The sequence below is a fragment of the Cydia pomonella genome, unplaced genomic scaffold (genome assembly GCF_033807575.1).
Source record: "Cydia pomonella isolate Wapato2018A unplaced genomic scaffold, ilCydPomo1 PGA_scaffold_206, whole genome shotgun sequence".
In the NCBI taxonomy this organism is placed as follows: domain Eukaryota; kingdom Metazoa; phylum Arthropoda; class Insecta; order Lepidoptera; family Tortricidae; genus Cydia; species Cydia pomonella.
The window spans coordinates 669,375-686,838 of NW_026907846.1; the positions used below are offsets into that span (position 1 = coordinate 669,375).

At 33.6% G+C, this 17,464-nt stretch overlaps 1 protein-coding gene and 1 long non-coding RNA gene across 4 annotated transcripts in view; one reads left to right on the forward strand and one right to left on the reverse strand.

Annotated features, from left to right (window-relative positions):
* Positions 1–17,464, forward strand: part of LOC133533819 (uncharacterized) — a 152,935-nt gene that overhangs the window by 93,108 nt on the left and 42,363 nt on the right. The gene's annotated exons all lie outside the window — the stretch shown is intronic.
* Positions 9,365–12,026, reverse strand: LOC133533816 (uncharacterized). 3 transcript variants are annotated; one of them, XR_009801927.1, is made up of 3 exons: positions 11,928–12,026; positions 10,012–11,160; positions 9,365–9,568 (listed from the first exon to the last, which is right to left on the reverse strand). It is a non-coding gene; the product is annotated as an uncharacterized LOC133533816 (long non-coding RNA). The 3 variants fall into 3 exon arrangements; XR_009801928.1 differs by lacking the exon at positions 11,928–12,026 and adding an exon at positions 11,526–11,607; XR_009801926.1 differs by lacking the exon at positions 11,928–12,026 and having other exon boundaries at positions 10,012–11,433.

Here is a 17,464-nt window from a genome sequence, read left to right on the forward strand (position 1 = left end):
GGTTCTTGTATAAGAAGCTATATACTTACTATCCATTCTTATATCCGACCAAGTACTTATTAGGATCATTAGGTTTTAATTCCCTTGCAGTCAGACGCAATTACAATCTCCTGGTGACAGCATGTGGAGTTTTACGTGGCGAGACAGACTGTCCTGAACTGGTAGGACGAACTGTTAGACTCGCTATTCCATTTGTGCCCAAAAATCTCCTGCGACCGCGAAGTCACAAGCTTTTGGCCGTCCCAATTACACGCACTGTAGCACATAAAAACTCGCCTGCTGTGCGGGCTCTAAGGCTGCTGAACTCCCTTCTGTCATGGGCACCAGATTGTGATATGTTTGCAAGTCGATGGACGGCTGTGTATCAGATGTGTCTGCGGTATTGCGAGGTGATGGACGAAAGATGATTGTGATCTGTTTTTCCTAGTATGTAATCCTATCATATAATCTGAATTGTACAGTGCTTTGGTCTCGACTGTAATGCTGTATATATATATTAAAATATTAAATATTATTAAATAAATAAATAAAGTGCGTTGCCGGCCTTTAAGATATGAGTACGCTCTTTTCTTGAAGGTTTGAAGGTCGTACGTGCCGGAAATACCGCAGGCGACAGTTTATTCCACAGTTTATCTGTGCGAGGCAGCATGTTCCTAGAGAAACACACAGTTGTTCATGGATTTTTAAGCTATTAGGTATAAGGAATTGACTTCTGAACGCTTTCATCGTGTATTTTCTGTTTAAGTTACCAACCATATCTTAAAATTCATAAGCACGAGTTCAAAAATCAAGTTCAAATCAATCCCTATTTATCAAAAATAGATGATCAATGCTACCCCACGAATCAAAATAACCCCAGTTTTCCGGTATTTTATGATATTTTAACACTGCACTTAGATTCGAAAATGCAGTTACAATAAAAAGAGACGAGAAGGTCACAGTACCCAATACTTCGAATCCGTTCCATACATGGCAACATCTGCATTCCTGCATGACCCGCGTTGCATAAGCAATTTCAAATAAGGGTGACCGAAAATAACTTCATGTCTCACGTGTGTTGTACCTACGGCCACTGTTAAGGTGCAGTGTGTTCAGCAAGTAGAGTTTTTGAAAAATCGTAGCGTATTTTTAGATCATACGGCCTTTCTCTCGTAACTTCATCGATTCGAAAACTGATTAAACAACTTTTAAAATTTGCTTCTATAAATGCGTAATTTTAGTATTTGCTATTTGATAGAACTCGTCGATTACTTTTTTATTCAAATAACTAAAAACAATAATTCAATAACAATGATAACCGCGATCTCTGACGCACGGCTGTCCGCTCAGCGAGAGAAGAGAAGGACCTGAACTCGCTGCACAGTAAGTGATAATTCGTAAAAGAGTTAGGTCCATCAATGGTCAGTGTTGCTGTGAGGGCTTTTTTCTCTCTGAATGGACTTGAGGGCGATGTTGCCCTTCCAACGTCTTTTTTCTAAAGTAAGAAATTAAACGCGAAAAGGCATAAAGGAAATTCGGAATTTGGAAAAAAACAGTTAGGTCAGGTAGGAATATTAGTTAAATAAAATCAAACGTAACGTAATGTGAGGCGATCTTAAGAGGCTGTCAATAACCAACGGCCTTGATGATTCGTGATTTTATTTTCACTGTGCATCCTTTAGTGGGCGCTGGGTCACAAAAAAAACTGAGTAATTGAAAAAATGTGCACTCCTTACGTCCATAATTGTTGTCTTCATTGCAGACGTTAGTCAAAATTTAGTCATCGATAAAATTAAGTATTGCGTAACTGATTTCGTCCAATCGTGTATTGAATAAAACTACCGACTTGGGAATGGCAAAGACACAACACAGGATTTTTCTCAATATCAATTAGTACTCGCTTTAATCATGCTTGCTTTGCTTATTTTAATTCAAAGGTCGCTAAGTACTTCTCTATGTATCTTTTTCTGTTCAGGTCTTAAAGCAATATCGTGTTGTTAATTAAAAACAAGTAAATGCTTAAAAAAAAAAAAACGACCGGTCCGATCGGGCGCCCCAGGTACCGCTGGTGTGATGTCGTGGAGGCGGACCTGCGTCGGCTGAATGCCAATTCATGGCAGGAAACCGCGCTGGATCGGGACAGGTGGCGTTCTCTCGTTTCGGAGGCCAAGATTCTTTTTGGATCGCTGAGCCAAAGCAGTTAGTTAGTTAGTTAGTTAAATGCTTTTAAGATATAAAGTTACAATTGTAGAAAGTGCTTTTATGGGTTTATTTCAAGTGTTACTTGTTAAATGTTTCGCTCCGATATGGGTCGTAGTTAGGCAAAACATAGCACTATGATAGTCTTTTAAAGTCTATCTACGAGATATTTAGTTATTCGTAGTATATAACTGTGCTTTTGTAGTAATCGACTTTTATGGACGCCCCTCGACGACAAACTGATGTACAGACACAAAATATTTTATGCACCAATTTAGGTAAAAAAGCCAAAAGAAAGAAACAAACCGATTTTGTAGACATATAATCCAGTAACTTAGTCGCCTTTTGTAATAATATATAACTTGCCCTAGTTGCTAAGGGCGAGAAGAAATATAGCTCCCCCCCCCCCCCCCCCCTCTTTTATAAACTTTGAAAGGCCTCTCGGAAACTATTAGGTCTACAGAGACAATTCTAGTCTCGTATTGTAGCAAATTTCTACTTTAAAAACGCCCTGAGAAGATACTATCGAAAACTAGTTCTTTTGCGAAAATTTCGTTTTTTTTTTTTAGATTTGGGCGATTATAAACCTAATATAATTGCCCAATTAAAAACGACACCACGAAATGTTCGCGGTTCTCTTGATTTTTGACAAAGATGCGTTCGGTGCTTGCTGAGGGCACACACTTGAATTATTAATTGGGCCAACACCATAAACTAGTCCGCAAAAAATCAGAACTAGCGTTTATGATGCAAACGATAATGTATAAAGTTACTGTATTAATATGTTTTTCCCCCTTTTAAAAATAAAATAAATAAATTTACAAATACCAAAAAAAAATTCGTCAATCCTCGGACTAAGTGGGCTCATATCGGTTTAATACCTATGTAAGAATATTGAAATAGATAAAAAGAGATTTATTATGCTTGCGAGTTACGGTCCATTACTGACTTATTCCATACAGATTCCGCCTGAACCTAGAACCCGTTAGAGCGATGCAAAAATCTCATAAAAAGCCGCGAGATTTAAAATGTTCTCGAAACGGTAATCGGCGATCAGCGCCCGACCGTGCGAAAGGCAAGATAGCATCGCGGCCGGCCATATTCGGCCAGGGCATTACGAACTCCTAGCTTAGGGTCAAAGCCTACAGCAGTAAACTCTTAACAGTAAGAACAGAATGTTGGTTGTGTCCGAAGAGCGAAGTGGGCTATAATATGTATTAATAAATGACTTCACAAAACAGTCTAACATGCCAATATTTTATGATCTTCATACATGCATAACGTCCCGGCCGGCCATTATCGGCCAGGGCATTACGAACTTTTAGAATAGAGTTAAAGCCTGGAGCAGTAGACTATTTAACATTACGAATACTACGTTTGATGGATCTACAGTGCTAATTTATTAGAAGAAAAAACCGACACTCTAATGTACCATTATTTCATGGTTTTCATTGACCATTATACTTTGCAAAATGATGCATTGAATGATGGCCAGGAAAGACCAGATAGCATCGCGGCCGGCTATATTCGACCTGAGGATTATGAACTTCTAGCTTAGGGTCAAAACCTATGGCGTTGGCGTTGAAGCGTACTCAACAATACGAACACGATGTTGATTATGTTCGAAGTACGCAGTGGACTACGGCATTATTCATAAACGCCTGTCAAGTCTAACAAGCCCTTAAAAATCGTTTGCCATTTTGGCATGTGTTTGTTGGAAATCTGTATATTTTAGGGGATTAAAAAAAAAAATATTTCAATTTTATTTTATTTAGAACGCATATTATACAAATGGATTTGAAGTACAATGTAGTGTACTTAACATACTTAAGAATCATAGACCTGGAGGTTCATTATTAAGTAAATAATGTTAACATACATGCTAACAGCCTAAAGAAAATGAAATCATGAGCCTTACTTAAATTCAATTTACCAGTCTTCTGAGCTAAATCGGTATCTAAATATCACATGGAATTCTTGCGTTTATTAATCTTTAATAAAAAGAACCACTTCACAACACAGTCTAACATTCTGTTCTTTGATGGTCTTCATCAGTTTGACTTCCAATTGATTCATTGAATGACGAGTATGATGACCGCGCGAAAGGCACTATAGTATCGCATCCGACAATATCGACTAGAGCATTACGCTTTTCTAGCTTAAGGTTGTAACGAGACAGATGTCCTCAGCCATCGTTAATTAGAGACATAGGGACATATAATTGTATATAGGAATACTTTTGTTAATACTGAGCTGGATAGGAAATCAAATATCACAAAGGGTTCATTGACATTATTAATTAAAGAATTTAATGTTTGAATGTATGCGGGATAGCATTAAATAGGCTGGGATTGCAGAGAATTTCAAAGGAAGACTAGTATCTTCACATAGGGTTGAAACATAATCATGTAAAACGAAGTTATGTATGTAACTTTTGCATAGATGGTTTATGAACAATTGGAAACTTAATTATGTTAATTACTTACTATAAAACTAGAGAATCATATTATGTATTTACCCTGAAAATTGTGTTAAGCATGAAACTGAAACTCCAAATAAATAATATTATAAACTAATTTGTACATAGGAAAATATTTGATAAAATGTAAGCATTTAAACCCTAAAATTGTCTAACCCTGGATTTAACTGAGAAATCAAGGTGTTTTAAAGAGATAAAAGAAGAATATTCCAGTTGATTTATATAGAATATTATATGTAAAGTCAGACAGTTATTTAAGAAAGCCATCTCCTACTCTTACTAATAAGAGATAAACAAGAAAAGTTTCAAATGATAAAAATTATAGGAAATTGAGAGATTCTAAGTTAAGTGATACTGTATAAAATTAGGACACATGTTTTAAGAGATAATTCTAGCTATAATTAATAAAGGAAATAGTAGGACATACAGGAAAACATGTAAATAATAAATTAGGTTATTATTTGTTCATGTAAAATTCAAATGTTAAAAATTATGGAAAATTGGGGTTTTTGAAGTTAAATGAAGCTGTAGAAAATTAGAATATATGGTTAAAAGATAATTTCAGTCATAATTAATAGTGGAAATAACAGGAAATTCGAGAAAACATGATAAAAATTATTCTAGGTTATTTTCTTCATAACTTCAAAAATACGCGATTTCAAAGAAGGAAGTTTATTAAAAATTGTTAGTAAATAATAAATATATCTGATTTAGTATTAAATTTTATTAAAAATCAAGTATTTTACTTAAAAATTAGAAAAAACAAATCCCATAGGAAAAATTCCGAATAAATGAGTTATTTAAAAATGAATCTTAAGTTCATACACAGTAAGTTCAAATTCGCTTGCACTCTGGAGCCAAAATGTCGTCGATGAAAAGTTAGAAGAGTACAGAAGATACTTTGGGCGACAAACGCAACGAAGAGAGCGATCGAGACGATCAGGACGAAATGAACGTTGTAATACTAAAATTTAGAGGGTATAAATAGGAAGAGCCAAGCTAGTGGAATTCATTCAGTCTCCAGCAGCGGGAAAGAGAAGACCTCCAATAGAAGAAGGAAAACCAGCGGAGCCGAAGACGGAAGATCTACACAGGACTGGAGCAGCCAGCGGAGCCCTACGGAGGACCGGAGCAGCCAACGGAGCCCTACGGAGGACTGGAGCAGCCAGCGGAGCCCTACGGAGGAGCGGAGCCCGAAAGGCAGTCTCCGAAGACAGAAGCCCTACGGAGGTCTGAAGCAGCCAGCAGAGCTCCCGGCTGAACTTCACAGGTTGTAGTCCTCGAGAGTCCGGTGAGTGATTATGTATTCACTTAGACTGAGTATATTAATATTTCAACCTTCGAGTGTAACTTACAGTTATAGAGGCAAATCTAAATAATTTACAGTTATTTAAGTTTCATTCAAAGTTTAGAATGAATTGTTTGAGAGTGGTCTTGAATAATGTAGAAAATTATATAGAGAAGGATATTATGTTGGCTAGGCGAATTATTTATCTCTATTCTTAGGGAGACATTTATTTAAATTAATGTGTTTGCTTATATTCTGCTAAATTGAATATTTGTTGATGAATTTACAAATAATGAAGTATCTCCAAGCTTTGCCATAGCAAAATTTATATGTTATATTGGAAACAACTGAAAAATATATCTAGATCTAATATATGATCTCACTTTGGATAAAATATATCTAAGAGAATGAGCATGGTTGGAAAAGGGCCTTGCAAAATTGAATAAAGTATCTGGAATGAAAAACTATTCTAAGATTCAATTCAGAATTCAAACTTATAGTGTACATCAGGTAAGCAAAGCATTCCTGAAAGTTTATGGATGTAATAAAACCTCATCTATACTCTTGAGTACTATGCTATAACAAGAGAATCTGGAGTTTGAATTGAATCAGGGTTTATCTGTTATGTATTTATATTTTGGCTTTTTCCTAATTTGATTGTTTAGAGAGGTCTATGTAATGAGGATAGTAGTTTTGAAATGGCAAGTGAATTTAAACGGATATTAATAAGATTCATAAGGTTATAACATAGAATTGTTTGAGGAAACTACCGGATCCAATGTGTTTTCAGGGCGTAGACTCAAAGCATTACTCCTATCATCTACAGAAGCACTCTACTAAGAAACTGTAGAATTATATTAATTATTTTTAGATAGTAAGCATGAGTGTTAGATAACTAGCTTCAACTAGAGTCATAGTATTAGAAATCTCTCTCGTTGTGTCGCGTTGTTAGGCATCTGATAGGTTTCTTGTGGTTTTCTTCCTATCAGTATGTAAGTTTCGAAGCCACAGTAGACTCCTTCACTTAGTTAGTTGACAGGCAGGTAATGTTAGGGACTAAAACCAATCAAACTTGATAAAATAATACTCTTCAACTCTTAAATATGACTAAAATAAGTTTAAAATCATCTTCTGATAAATAAATGCTTTAAAACCCTATTCTGTTGTTTGCTTTAGCGACTATCCCTACTTTCCTAAAGAACTTGGTGTTATTAATGGACACAACTTAGGGATCCTAACGATACCACTACGATCTACTCCTGGCCATAGTTATAAGTAAGACTGCAAAGCAAGGAACTAACGACTCATTTTAATACATTTTATTGGCGTTTTGTACTCTTATATTAGGTTTACTATCAGAAATTAGCTAATGGGGTAAGTTAAGGGGGTGGGTTTTCTACAGTTTGGTTTGCGTGACCAGGATTTAACTTTTATTCAAGTTAAAGTTAGATTTTATATCGAGTCAGAAGTTCCAAGCTTTGTGGTCAGTTTGTTGTTTTGTGAAAGTTGGAGGAAAGTGGGAACGGTTGCTGAAGCGAATGGGAAAGGGGGATAATTGATATCTACTACATATTTCCTTAATGATATTTTGAAACATAAGTTACACAATCTTGGTTTTTCACTTTACACTACACAACATCATATCCACATTTCAAATCACTGCATTCCTTTGTTTTGTTATTTTATACGCGCGATTTGAACTTAATAACATGGTTGAATAGTTTATTTATTACGAAAAGTTCATGTAAACTTAGTTATCGCAAGCCGGGCATTTTGACAACTACGTCAAGGTTACTCTCTTGTTTGAACGTTCGGTTGACATGGACATATATATTGTTTTGTAAAGACGGGCCTTACGATCATTACCAATTGGGCCAATACATTGGGTGTCAAGATCGCATTTAGTAACACCCCTGTGTTCCGTTGTATGGCGAATTGCACAGTGGAAAGATATCACGTAATGCCTTTTCCAATTTCTTTTAAATGCTTAATTGTCTTGAAATTATATAACAATTATTACGGGAAAATCGAATACACTCGCGAGTTTTCATATCATCGGAATCATCGGTAAATCATTTCAGATTTCATTAATTTCTTGTTTAAGATCGGTTTTAAGCGATCATTTTGTTTCATTATGACGGTTGTTTGACTTCGCTCGGTGCTCTTTAGGCTGGTTTATTGTCTCACTTTATAATAGTCCTTTTCTAAATGCTGATATTTAAGTAGTTAAAATTATGCTTCTTTGGTTACGAAGAGTTTGTTTGTAATTTAAAAGAGAAATGAATTTATCTAGCACATCTTAATATGTTTTAACTTCCACTTATTCCTACTTAATATTCTTAAGTGAAATTAATGAACTAGCACGGAAAAATCTATTATAACGACATTTATATCAATAGAAATAGTAGCATGGCTTGTTTAGCTGCGGCAATAATGGTAACTTTTATTTGTCACATCGACGTCGCTTTAAAGAAAGAGAGGGCCTAAGGTCTCCCTCAAGCTATTAACCTAGATTTATTTACTGGGGCGGGAGTGTGGTCTACTTTAGCGTGTGTCTTTGACCATCTGACACTTAGTTTACAACGGATGACGCTGTCTTGCGTGCAGTGATTGGATAGGTCGGAATTGTATGCATGAGCTTATCTTTACTTTGAAATCATTGACTGTAAAGTTTCAAATATTTCTTGCAACTTTTGGAAATATTAACTTTCTGTTAATCTTAAATAATAAAAAAAGGAAATTATTACTCCGACTTTGAAGCATTATTCATTTATTTAAAAACAAACATTGTAAACGCCTTATTAAAGGGACCCACTGATTACCAATTCGCCGGATGATTGCATTTTCTTTAGAAGCGGGAATTTTGAAAAGATGTCATTACTTTAGTTTCGTTTGTAATTTTAACTCTAGTATTTTTCGTGATTATTTTGCGAGATTTGACATTATTAAGTTATGAATTGTAAGGATATGACATCAGTCAGCGTGCCCTTCCTGTTTGAAGGATACTATAGCATGGTAGATGTGGATTTGCTCTAATTTATACTATACTTAAACTTTGTTTTAGAATCATTCTATTGATAGGGATCACGTAGAAATCTGTTTAGTAACTTTTGAGTTTATCATCAACTTACACTTGGGCAGATGGGAATGTCTTTGGAGAATTTGTTTCATAATGGGTACCTAATGGTAAATCTGTAAGCTAGGCTCGAGTCTTATATTTTAAGGGCAGTTAGTAATAAATTGTTAGTAATAAGTTGTAGATATCTAATTTGCTATGTTACTATTTATAGATCAGTTATTTAGAAAGCTAATAAGGAGTATTATAAGGAGTCTTAATATTGAAAAAAAAATAGCATTTAGTTTGATTGCGGTTAATCTATTTGTAAGGGTACAAGGTCAAGGCTAGGACACAGATGGGGTTGAAATAAAGCGGAATATTTCCTTTATTATTGACCAAGTAACAAATTTCTGTCACATATTACATGTATATTACACATGGAGTCAAATGCATAGCATAATTAGTGAAATCTTCTTAAACAGCTTGTAGTTTGATGATTTGTTATGGTATCGGACAGCAGACCTCAGGTTCATTAGACTAGAGAACAGGAGAGATTGCAGACTTTCTGAAATCAGAAAAATAAATAAAATCAATATCTATTGCTTAAGTTAATAGTTTCAGTATATCTACTGTTGTTTATCTTGTATGTTTTAACATTTGTAAGTTTAAAATTTAGTTTAAGGTTAAAGTAAGGATTAGGGAATTTAAATTTGTAGATATATTACTAGAATACATTTATAGGAAGATGTAGTTAGCGATTTTCAGATGTTATTTGGCTGATAACACATAATTTGTAGTAACAGTAATTATGTAGGTACCATGTAGACCAAATTAGGTTAATCACTACATAAAATGTAAGGATGTCTGTATGCATGTATAAACAACTAGAATTAATAATAGAATCGTAATAACAATAACATTGATAGAGAATTCAAACATGCATACATACTTAATTCACTATCTGTTAAATTTAAATTCATTTTTGTTTAAGAAAAATATGAAAGATACCTTTTTGCTTGACAACATAATACATGATGTTGGGTTCCAGGACACTTCAAGGATGCAGGGTGTCTGCACGAACTCGCACGATGCCATGCTATCTTCTGTGTTCTTTATAGGCTCATTTCATTTTAGTTTTACCTTTCCTAGTTTACTCAAGTCATCTTGACAGGTGTGTAGGACGCTCGGAGTTATGGCTTTCATTTGACATATTGGGGTCATAAATAGTATTTGTGTTGCTAATTTCTCTTCTAGAAATAATGTAATCTATTTATCTTCATTTCCGTCGCGGCGACTACTCCGTCTTGTCAAAGACTCTAGGTTAAAAGGCGTTTGTCTGCATCAATAGGATTTCATTTCAAAAAGATTTTGTTCAGGAAACATGTAGAAACAACCGCAGGGGCTTGTTGTCAGGAATCTGTAGTCATTTACTAAGTTTTTCAGTCAAATGAAGTGCAGACATTACAAGCAGCTAGTAGAAGGAAAGCCTGATGAAACATGCAAGTAAATTTGTTTTTCAAACAGGGTTTGAAGGGGCAAACGTGGCCATCATTTTCTGCGTCTTACTGACAGCTTCACAATTTGCTTCATAATTGCTGGATGATACATACTCTATGTATTTAAAGCTTAAGAACAGAGTCTAGAATCTCACAGCGACGTGTAGGCGAAGACTTGAAGTACTAGGATCTTCATTCTCTGTTTTTTTAGTCACAAGATAGTGCAGGATTTACAATGGATTCAAAATAGTAAAGCATAATAAGTCATGTGACTACATATACACCTTTCAAGTAGGTTTGATGGAACAAGGGCAGCCTATATCTTCTTAGTCTTCTGTAGGTGTTTTTATTCACAATGTAATCTTGTTACTCTGCATCAGCGATTTTGTAGTATTTTACCTCATTTGAAACTCGATTGGATACTAATGATGATTCATAAACTAAAGGTTGGCAGGCTCATTTTATTTGTTTTTCTATATAGATCTGCACATTTGGGGGAGAGGCGTTACTGTCTCAAAGTTGTTAATGTGTTGGGAGAGGATGTTGTCAGCTCATTGTTGTTAACACAAATCAGAATCTCAATGTATTTGCCCAGATTAAATATTTCAGGATGCAGAGTTGAGCTGCAACAAGGTATTTGAAGCTGGTAACTTTTGCTGTTCTGAAATTATACAGTGAAACAAATTATTAACATATAGTAGTTAGTTCATAATCAAAGAGTAGAGTACAGATTAAGTTTAGAGTAAGAATTGTCTAATATAGTTAAGCTAGCTACCCAGGAACAGAGATTACATAGTAGATAGGCATTAGAGTTAATTTTTGTCATACTATAAATGCAATTGGACTTGTGTGTTTGGTTTGATACATTTTAGAACTAAAATCTGACATGAAATTGTTGTTTATTATTGTTACATGTTATTTAATTTCAAACAGAAATGTCAGAGTATCACAACTGACCCATTATTATATAATATTTAACATTTTGGGATTTATTTGGTAAAAACAAGTCAAATAGTAAACATTTACCTGAAGTAGTGAAGAAGTCATGGAAAGTAGTTAGACCAGGTGTAGAGTCTTTGAATCAGGCTAAGTACACTTCGTTGGCTGAAAATTTTAAGACATTTTTTTGTTAAGGAATGGGTTTCAATGACAAAATAAGTATAGTTGGGATTAATTTATGGAAGAGTGTATTACAGGTTGTAGTATGGCATTTTGGCAAATAAATGCAAATTTAAAGTTGCTTAAGTTGATTTACTTTTACTTCGACTTGTGTTGTATGTTTATTTGATTCTTTGATAATGGCTTAGGTTAATTAAAAAAACAGATATGACAAAGAGGTTAAAATGTAAAGGGCAGTCAGTGTTTCTTTCTTTTAAAATTCATCAAGGGATCATAATTTTCATAGGTTATTTCAAATTTTGTACTTACATGATAGTTTTCATTGATTTGACTTTGTCAATTCAAAAGGCGCGGCTTAGGCACAAATCATTCAAGTTCTCGCACTTATTGTTTCACTTTGGATGTATTTGCTTTTATAACCTGAAAATCAAAACAAATTTATTAAATATTGGATATGAAAAAATTTGTAGATGTTATTCAGAACGAAACCGTCAGAAAGACTGGATAGAAATAACATATTACACATAGCTTGTTCATTAAGGGGAATTCTTTTATGAAATTGAATTGCAAAGATGCATTAATATGGTTTAAATAATGGTTTAAAACTGAAGAAAATACATACCATTTTCTGTTCCGTAATCATCTTAAAGTTATACAATAATTTTCATGTATTTTGTTTTAAATTCACGTCAAGGTTCTTTTTAGATTCTTGCGAACTTTATTTTAAATCCGGAACCAAGATCAAGCACTCAGGTCACTGTAGATTCATATTTACAATTAATCACACGGCTTTATAAAAGCAAAACGTTATTTAAAGTCTGAAATATTATACTTACAAACTAAGTTAACACATCAAACAATTATAGCCATTTCGAACTTTGTTCTGCATGTGTGCTGGTGGACGTAATTCTCTAGCGGTAAAATCACCATGATGCATAATCAAAACGGGATTCAATAAACACGTCTCTTTTATTAGTTTTTAAAATGAAAGGGATACACTGAATTCAATACAATGTCAAATTAACGCTTTAATATGTACGCAATAATGTAAGGAGCGGATCATAGATAACAACAAAATGGCGTTGAAGCTTTCACGTTTTATTTCCTTATGTTGGTAGTGTCTTTTTGTATGAATATTTCTTAGATACGAGAAAATGACTGTGACGCATTTACACTTGTCATTAAGGGCTCTATAGATCTTGCGATAAATTGTGTGCGTTTTTAGTTAGTTGTGCTTCAAGTTTTTACGTGTGTTGTGATATATGAAGAATAAAAAGAAGAAAGATCCTGTAATGAACACTAAACTATTTTCTTTTCAAGTAAAAATAATAATGATATAATTTATTGCGGAAGCTAAATGAAATTCCTAATAGACCGAGTTATTGCATTTAGAACTGAATTTTGTTTGACCACTGTCATGTTTATGTATGGAAAGAGAGAGATATAGAGGGGGAAAAAGAGGAACGTATTTAAGAAATTCATTGGAAACCATAAATTAATTTGACACAAAGATTGTAGAAGAATAAACATGGAACGAAGAAAACCTTATAATGATGATTAGCTAGTGTTCAAGATTTCATGGAGTGAAGTAAGTGTGAAAAGCAAAGTAGACGAGAAAAGCCCTGGATGCGGACGCAGTCAAATACATTGTTCTGACCAATTACGCACCACTGCCGCCAGAGACAGAAACAGATAGAGAAAAATCATAAGAGAGAAAGTGATGCAAAAGGCAGACCATGACTTTCAATATTGGGGAATACGACACAGGATAGAGGGGAGTGTAATATAATTGCGATTTTGTATTTGTTTTTATCTCTTTCACGCGAATACCATTTTATGATTAATAGATAAGGATGAATTTTTGAAGTGTTTACCGCATCATTTTAAAAAGGTATAACACAAAAGTGTAGTGATAATGAATCGTTCGCGTATGCGTGTGTGTTAATGTTCATGTTGTGTAAAATATTTAGTTATATTTGCCGTGTCTGGATATCGTACAGTCTGTGGAGACCTGATTTCAACCACAGAGAATAATTATTGTTAAGTTGGGTAGCCTTAAGCCTACCAATGAACAGAACGGACCGAGTAGCCAACATGTAAGTCGCTTACACTTAGTAGCGATCATAGCGCAACTGTCACTGTCGCACGAATATTGAAGAGTGAAAGAGAGACACAAAGCGTTTGTTAATCGAAGCGATTTAGCAATTGTCATCTTGGCTGTTTTATACTCTATGTTTATCTTGGAGGTCAAAATTGACAAAATGTAAAGAAAAAAATAAATTATAACCTACAAAATTGTTGGATAAGAAATGTGATGATAATTTGCTTTTATTTATTATACGCAAAGTTAAAGAAAGCAAAATTAAGAAACGTTCCATCATCAAGAGAAGAGGAAAGACTGAATAAATATCTCTCTAAGTTCTGTAAAGAATCTAAATTCCCATGATCCATGACAAGACAGCGTTATCGAAATAAAATTGATTGTGTAATCAATCCATCACTTCAAAGTAGTTACATGGGATCATCATACACGACAAGATGCCTCAAAGCATTTCACCAGCTTAGAAACAGGAGATAAGACAATAATATGATACAAGTGACCCAACATGTGTTTGAGAATTTTGAAGATACTTGATTTCTACATCTACTGCCATGCGAAAGCCTACATCAGGGATCGTTACACTGTATATTCATGCATTGTTTCTCACATCAATTCTTGCGACTATGGCCGGATCGTCGGACCAGTTTGTGGAGGAATTTATCTTCGAGATTTACCGGTTCATGGTGATATAAGTGACTTATTAGCGGAAATTAGCCTAGAATCAAGGAGCAGTTTAAACTAGAGAAAGGGAAGGAAAGTTTGCAGTAAAGAGTGTACATCATCTTTTGGAGGAACTTCATCAATATCATACATTACATAATATTTCCGTTCTATTTGTAATGAATATAAAATGATATGAAAGGAGGAATCTAGCAATCTCAGCAGGTAGAGAATGGAGAAATAAGAAAAAAAAGGGGAGTGTTACTTGAAATTAAGAAAACCATTTATTGGAAGGATAATTACATATTGATGAGTATGATAGTAGAATGACAAACATTGATCAGTACTACTTCTGAATCACCTCTTCTAAGAAATGTCACAGTGATTGAACTAGCGTTCATTGGATCAACGGCTCGAAAGGAAGCAGAGTTAACTTGGAGAGAAGAGAAGAAGCTTCTGAATTGACAAATCTGAAGAGAGTAATACTATTTCAGCAAGTTAATAAAGGGAACAGTTATGTTTTAAGTTTAAGTGCAGAAGTGTAAATTTTATGTTTATTTAATTTTTTTGTGTACATTAATTTTTGTAAGTTTAAGTTAGAAAATTTTCAACTATTGTTTTTTTTTAATAGATAGTAGATATTTAGAATGTAGTTAATTTGTAAATAGAGAAGTTGGAGGTGAAGTGAAGTGAGGGGTTGTTAGAAATCTGCATTGATTCTGTATAATAACTCAATTGGATTATACCGCTGGAACATCATGCTAAGATAATTACAATGGTTTTGCTGCCAAGGAACTAGGATGTGGTGGAAATAGTGGTTGTAAGTTAGTTTGTAAGAATAGATTTTAAATTATTTTCCTTCTTAAATTAATAGTTTTGTTAGTAAGGTCATTAGTGTTAGAGTAAATAAATACAAAATAAATTATTAATGAAGGTTTTATTCTGAACTATCATTAGCTTTCCTCCTCAAAAATTAAATATGGTTGCCTTTGGTATAAACCATTTCTATATTCCATCACACATATCTGTCTAGAGTCTGTCTGGTCTGGTGAGTAATGACTCTGCCTATTTTGAAGTCATTGAATCTGGGTTCGAATCCTAGTAAGTGTATTTAATTGTGTGAAGAACATGATATCTGTCTTAGAACCATGGGTGTTTTCTAAGCAACAAAGTGCATATGTATTTATCTATGTAAGTATATATTAGCTCAGTATCCATGGTACGAGTATAGTTCGGTACGGGATTAGGCCAGGTTGAGAAAAATTATGCCCATAATATTTATGTATTTAATATTTAAAGAAATTAATCGACGTTAAGTCTTGACGGGATGCCTTTGATAATAAGGGCAGCGCTAATATTAAAACGGATCATTTATTTCGCAGTTACTGATATATCATATTTGGTTAAAGGAAGAAAGTGGGTTCAAAACCTATCTTTGTCATTTGAGGTGTTACTTAAATTTCCTGTTATTTATGTAGTTTTTGTTTTTTTTCTCTATATTTTAATTATTATGTTTTTAGTAAAGATTAATGTAAATAAATAATTTTTATTTTAGGAATTTCAGCCTACTTTAGCTCGCTTCTACATACCTTGAGTCTATATTTATCATATCCTAAGTACAACACTTCTTTGTATGGAATATAGTATATAGTTCAATTTAAAAATATGAATAGAAAAGAGGTTAATTTATACCAATTGTTTCATTCAATAATAATTGTTCTACGAGATAAACCCTCTAAATAACGTCACAAATAAGATAACACGTCCGTAGTTCATGAATTTGTATTTTTAGTAAAAGAATTAATAAAGTTTAACTTTCTGCAGTTGATAAACAAATTTCTACATATGGTATTGTATGCCGGCAATAAAATTTCAATTGCAAAATTAAGTTTGTTTCCTAAAAAAAATTCATAAAACTTAATAGGATAAATATTAAGAATCGGATTTTTCATGCTAATATTGTACGGAACCCTTAGTACACTAGACTGATATATACACTAATGATTATTTGGTAAAGTTTCTTCAGAATAGATTAAATTGTGAAAGAAAATATTAAATCAAATGTGATTAATAAATGCCGTCGAACGAAAATATAAGCCATGTATTGTTCAGATTTAGGGGATTAATGTTGTATTTATTATGAGTTACCAGGGAATGTTTAAAATCGTCTGATTACGAGAACCGAGGATCTCCTAGCTGAAGGTAACTTTCAAGATAGCCACATCATTAGCAAGCAGAATAAACTCCGTGGTTCTACACAAGTTGGCGGGGGGGCTGATGAACGAGCGCAACCTACATTCCTGTCACCAGAACAAGGAACGTGAGCCATTTTCATTCATAATAATTTTAAATACATATCTATTTAGAAGACCAGTTAGAGTATTTATAATGAATATAATGTCTTTAATAACTTACAAAATTTTAAGTTACAATTTAACGCTAGATGTCACTGTACCCTCTCGATGTTCTCCTTAAGATTTTACTTAGTGCTAAAATATTTTAATTCTTAAAAACACCACGAGATGTCACTGTATTTACCACAAACTAATTAACGATATGATGAGTAGAATTATCCTTAAGGTAAATAAATTTATTTTTAGTTTCAGTATTTTTTCTATTCAATAATAGATGGTGCTGCAGACTGAGACACGAAACAATTTTAAGATATTATGTATTTTGTATAGTATTAAGATTATTATAGTGTTACTTCGTCTAGTTGACACTGGATGGTACTGTATGAGCTTTAAACTAGATAATGGAATGTAGGTAGAAGTTTTATATAATGTTAAGAGAATTTTTAATAGTTTTATGATTATTCGACAATAGATGTCACTAGTTTACTGTAAGTTAGGAAACTTAATTGAAACAAATTTTAATTTGTCTAGTTGGTAATAGACGTCGAAACTTGTAAAAAGTTTGCACATAAAAATTGATTTTAGTATTTTAAGCAATCGTATGCAAGATTTATTATACTTGTGATATGTGTTTTTCGGAGAAGTAAAATTCCTTTAGATTTCTGCCACAGTGGGTGCGGTGAACAGGCCAGGGAACTCGTGTAATCATTTACTTTTAAAATTCCTTATTT